Below are 6,000 nucleotides of genomic sequence, written 5' to 3'. Positions count from 1 at the left end.
TGGGCTTAAAGAAAGTTTTGGTCTATCTGTATCCTTTTCTCTTTCATTATTCTATTACTCTATTTGTGGCTGTGTCTGATCTCCATCCCATGCTGGTTTTAGAAAGGCCTACATATCAAATAGCTGAAAGTCTCTAAATTTGTCTGTGATGCTTCCAATCCTGCCAGTCTTCAATAAGTTTATTTCTATTATTTGAATAATCTGATTTTAATTCATTACTGTACTGATCTGTGCAAAGCTAGAACTTTGTTGACCTCTAATGCTTTCTCGGTAAAACTCTGGATGAAAGTCACAGATAATTGAGGATGGCCTGCCTCCTGGCAGTACTCTCTGCTCCAAGTTTTCCCTCTTTCTCTCTCATGTGCTGCCCAGCTAATGGTGGGAAGGGCAATACGGACCAGAATCTTCTAATAGTATTTTTGATGGCTTTACAGCTGTGAAGACTGATTAATCCTTTTAGGTCTTGAGGCAGACAATTTGGGAGCACCTGGCCTGGATTACTTTAGCTGCTAGCAGCCCTTACTAGAGCATCTTGGAGGGTGACCAAAGAGGAGCAAAGTCTCCAGAGTGTCATAGACAATGAAAAACGTCCAAAAGTTCCACAGGCGTCTTATCCAAGGTGAATAGCAATGTGCTTGGGAGCTGGTTTCTGAAGCATATGTCCAGATAACAGAATACCTTCCCTGGCTGTGCTCAATAGATTGCCAACCGCAATGAACCTCCTGGATGGTGGAGCCGTGGTAGCTCAGAAACTCTAACCTCACTGACACCAGATACTTCTGATTGTTTCCAGTTGACATATCCTTTTAACGGCATCCAAAGTAGTTTTGGTCTGACTAATCCAAGAATGCATGAATATTTTACAAATGAAAGCTTCATCATTATTTTAAAGTACTTTCTCGAAAACAGTTCAACTGGATTAAAAATCCATTTGCCTTATCACACTCAATTTCTTCATTGCATCTGTCAATTAAAAAGAAAGAGAATGATCTGTTGGACTCTGAATATAATTTCAACCATCATGCAGTTTTGAATGGTTGCAAATTTTATCACCTATTTGTGCAAAGTTTCTCATGAATGGTAGCAGTATTAGTTTTCTACATATAAATATGACCATGCATGGCTTATAACATATACCCATGCTCTTATGAATCCCAAATAGGTTTTTCTTGATGTAAACTAATGTCTGCAAGGTTGTGCTACCTCTGGAGGTTCTCAGGGAGACTCCACTGTTTTCTCTGGTTTCGGGAGGACATTGGCATTCCTTGGCTCATGGCCCTTCATGACATCGCCTTTTCTCCCCCTGCTTCCACCATCCCACTGCCTTCTTCCTGTCTTCAAATCTTCTCTGCCTATATTTTATGAGTGACTTGAGGTTACATTTATGGTCCACCCAGACAGTCCAAGATAATTTCTCCATCTGAATATCTCTAATCACATTTGCAAAATTCCTGCTACCATAAAGGATGACATTCACAAGTTCCAGTGGTTAGAAAATAGATGTCTTGCTTTTTTTCCTTGCCAATAATGCTCTCGCAAACATGGTGAAAGTTCCTAAGACCCTAAGAAATGTGGCAAACACCAACCCCATAAAGTGACACAGTACAAGAAAGACAAGGATTCTCTGTATGCACAGGGAAAGAGGCAGTATGACAAGAAACAGAGTGGCTATGGTGGGCAGACAAAGCCAATTTTCAGGAAAAAGGCTAAAACTACAAAGAAGATTATGCTGAGGCTTGAGTATGTTGAGCCTAACTGCAGATCTAAGAGAATGCTGGCTATTAAGAGATGCAAGCATTTTGAACTAGGAGGAGATAAGAGAAAGGACCAAGTGATCCAGTTCTAAGCTTCATTGTTTGTTTTGTTATGAAAATAACAAAATGTTGAGGTTATCTTCACTTAAAAAAAAAGAAAATAGATATCTTTGGAGATTGTTATTTAGCCTACCATAGTGACAACCAAAAAATTGAAAAGATTATCATTGGAAAACTTGATCAGAAACTATGTGTAACTAACTATTCAAGCATAAAATCAGATTAAAAAGGGTTATGTTCCTTCAGACAGGTTTAAATTTCCCATTTATATACTTGAAAAGATTTTACCTTAGAGTTTTATATAAATTTAATATTTTCTTATTACTTTGCATTCATTTTTATTTTCATAACATTATATACATTTACATAGCAAATAATTCTTTAAAAAAATTTTAGATGTTGATGGACCTTTATTTATTTATTTATTTATATGCAGTGCTGAGAATTGAACCCAGTGCCTCACACATGCTAGGCAAGTGCTCTACCACTGAGCCACAACCCCAGCCCCATAAAGCAAATAATTCTTTATGTGCCCAATATAAATGTCCAAAAATTCTCTCTAAGTTATCCCAATATGCTATATAAATTTTATAATTTATTCTTTGAGTCATAATGATGAAAAGGTTAGGAAACATAGCTTTACAAGTTTAGAAAACTAGTAGAAATGCAGAAAAGAAAAACTGGAGGTGTGAACTAAGTCCTTATCTATTATGATAGGAAGTCAAAATATAATGCCTAAAATCAAGAAACCAAAGAAATGTAATTTAAGAAGCATAATGCAATATAAACGTTTAGAAATATAGCAGTAACTATCAGATGAAAAATGGTTGCCTCTAGGGTATAGGTTTGAAATAAAGACAAGCAGGAGAATACTGCTCTTCATTATGGGCAGTTTGGTATTACTGTATTTGGATTTTTTTTTTAAAAAAAGATATGTACCTCTAGTGAAATTTAAAAAATTAAAATTTAATATAAAATGACACCAGAACTTGATGTTAATATATCACATTTTTTTCCTGTGGTCTTTTCTCTAAATATAACATTCTTCTTCTTTTTCATTCTAAAGAGGAAACACCGTTACTTTTTATTTTCTAATCATATTTCTCATTTAATGACATATAATTACTTAATTATCTAAGCTTCGTCCAAAGAACAGTACTGAGAATCTTCTCTGTAATATTTAGTTATGGTGGTAGTTGTAAAATGCTTAAAATGAATTCCCTAAGACTAAGTTAGGAAATAGAAATTCTTTATCCTTTGCTTCCCAGTGGCAGGAAACTTAATAAGCTAGACCAGTGGCAGAGATATTTGGAAAACTATCAAAAGTCATTTGATGGAAAGCACAACAGGGAATCTTGAATATAGTTGAAAGAAGAGGAAAAAATAGGATTAAACTGAAATCTCGTCTATTTCACAGCTCTTATCTATGAGGATTTCAAAGTCAATAATAAGTAACCTCATTATCTGTACATATATCACTACAGTAAAGTAGAATATTTGTTCTGTCTTAGGACTTTAGTAAGATATGTGTTATTTCTTATTGAGTTTTCTTTTTGTATTTCTAAACTGTGTTCACATAATAATCCATGCTTATTAAAAAGTATATAATATGTTTTTTATGTTTATTTCTGACCTAGTAACTGAAGTAAAAGAATCCTCTGCCTCTATAATCAGAAGGGGATCTGGAAGTATAGTGTGGCACATGGCTGAGATAAAACAATGGCATCACTACTTCTCACCAACACTGTCCCCTGGAGAACATGCAGGACAGAACCATCAGAAGACATAGCAAGGACCTGCCTTCTTCAACTCTTTTTTTTTTTTTTTAAGAGAGTGTGAGAGACAGAGAGAGAGAGAGAGAGAGAGAGAGAGAGAGAGAGAGAGAGAGAGAGAGAGAAGGAGTGAGAGAATTTTTTAATATCCATTTTTTAGTTTTCGGTGGGCACAACATCTCTGTTTGTATGTGGTGCTGAGGATCGAACCCGGGCAGCACAAATGCCAGGCGAGCGCGCTACTGCTTGAGCCACATCCCCAGCCCCCTTCTTCAACGCTTAAAGGAAAACCTAGAGGGAAATTATTGATAAATGTGAATGAGATCATGTGTATTGTGGTTAAACTGCATTCTTTTGAGCCTAATGACTTAAAACCACTGAGAAGAAAGGCTTATCAACTCTTCAGATAGCTATCAGTAATATGAAATAACTCCTTTTTTAAAAGCAACTCAGTTTGAAATAATTGATACTGTTTTAATATAAAAGTTATATAACTCTCAAATATAATTTAAAAATCACACTGTGAACAAATGGAAGGACATGTCACAATTTAAATTCAAAACTTGTTTCAGCAAACTTCCTGATTCATTACCAACTGGGTGTTGGCAACAGGAAACAATGTAGTCTTTCTCTTCCTCAAGTATTTGGAAACCCCATTCATTTTTAGATTACTTGTTCATCAGCAGTCCATCTCATAGGTATAATTTGGTATCTTTTACAGTAACCCCTGTTTGGTTACCTTTTGATTCAAGTAGAGTGCCCTATTGTTAAATCTAGTCAGTAACTAGCATCTGCTGACAAAACAGTAGTCCCTTTTGCTTCTTTCATGTGGGTGGCCTAGGATTTTAGATGGGGTCAATATTGAGTGTGGGCAGCAGTCCAGTAGATAATTGTTGCCTGGTCTCTTGGCACAACACTTTGGGCATGACATAGAAAATTTTATGTCTATGACATGTTTCCTCAAAAAAAAATAATGTACTATTTTATTTTCTTGAGAGGATAGGGAAGGGTAGTTAAGAAAAAAATAAAAGATCACACACATTGCTAACTTGTATACTTATTTCATATTTTAGCAATTTCTAAACCACCTCTTACTAGATAATGCTAAAGGTGGAGAGTTAGCAAAACTTACTGTAAAGTCACCAAGGCATTGTATTTGCTGTTATTATTGTATTCTTATACTTTGGACTAGGTTTAAATTCTGGAAGGAAATAACTGAAACTTAAAAATTTACCTCCAAAAATATCTTATTTATGGTTCCCAGAGAGTAAAGAGCAGGATACAATACTGTGAGTTAAAAAGATTTAGTGGCACTAAAATGGTCATTCAATATATACTAATAGATTGCTTTCTGTGTGCCACTATGTCAAGCACTAAATCTAAACAGGCACAAAAAAAGAATGCTCAGAAATATGGCAGCAGATATTGTTTTATTGTTGTTGATAGAAAGTTCCTATCTAGAGAAAAGGAAAAAGATATGGTGAGGTTATATTACATCCCAGGACACTAGACTGGTTAAACCAATCTGAATTTTCTCATGTTTCTATGGGGAAGTAGAAAGAAGTAATGAAGAAAATTAGAGGCAGAATTTATATCATCCTTGGATGGTAGCATATGGTCCCAGAGAAAAATTGGCTTGCAGGTTTCTTTTTAGTTTGCAATCCATCTCATTCCAAATCCTTATCCCTGCTCACATACTTCTTCCTAGCCTTCCATTTTCATCCTTCTTGAGATTGTCCCTCCCAAGGTTTCTGCAAAGGTTTGTACCCTGTAGGGATATTACATAATAGTATATATGGAAAAAAAAATTAAAAACACATACAGAGAGACATACCCAGAGTAGGTAATTTTTCAGGGCTGAATTGTATGAGAAATAGGCAATTGCCTTTAAGCATGCCATGGCTCCATGGTCTTGAAGAATTAGTTTTCTGTGGGAGTGGGAAGCTGTTTTACAAAGACCTCAAGGGTTCTAAATTTAAGTCTCTGTATAAAGAAATTCCATTGGCAGGACATTATTTGAAAGTAATATTTGGGAATATGGCTTCTAGAGAGCGACTTCTCTTAGTGTTTATAGATTTAAACACTAAAAATGAATAGCTCCTTTTTTGGAGATTTCTTGAGGCATTAATATACAATATCCTTTGGTACTATATCTTGATATATAATCACTCATAAATCAAGATGTCATTCTTGGGAATTACTAACCACTTTTGCTGCCATTAAAAACTATTTCCTTTCCCTTAATCATCAGTGAAGGTAGAAAACAACTGACTATTCTTTCTTTAGTAAACCTTGTATATTAAGAGACTCTTCATTGTCCCTTATGGGGACAATAGGCTAAGCAACCCTTGGGGGGGGGACCCTTAATTTTTGGTAGTATTTGATCCTTAATTGGTAAATGCAGTTCATTCAGG

Source organism: Spermophilus citellus (assembly GCF_964194105.1).
Source record: "Spermophilus citellus genome assembly, chromosome: 13".
Lineage (NCBI taxonomy): Eukaryota > Metazoa > Chordata > Mammalia > Rodentia > Sciuridae > Spermophilus > Spermophilus citellus.
Note: the sequence above shows the minus strand (reverse complement) of the source record.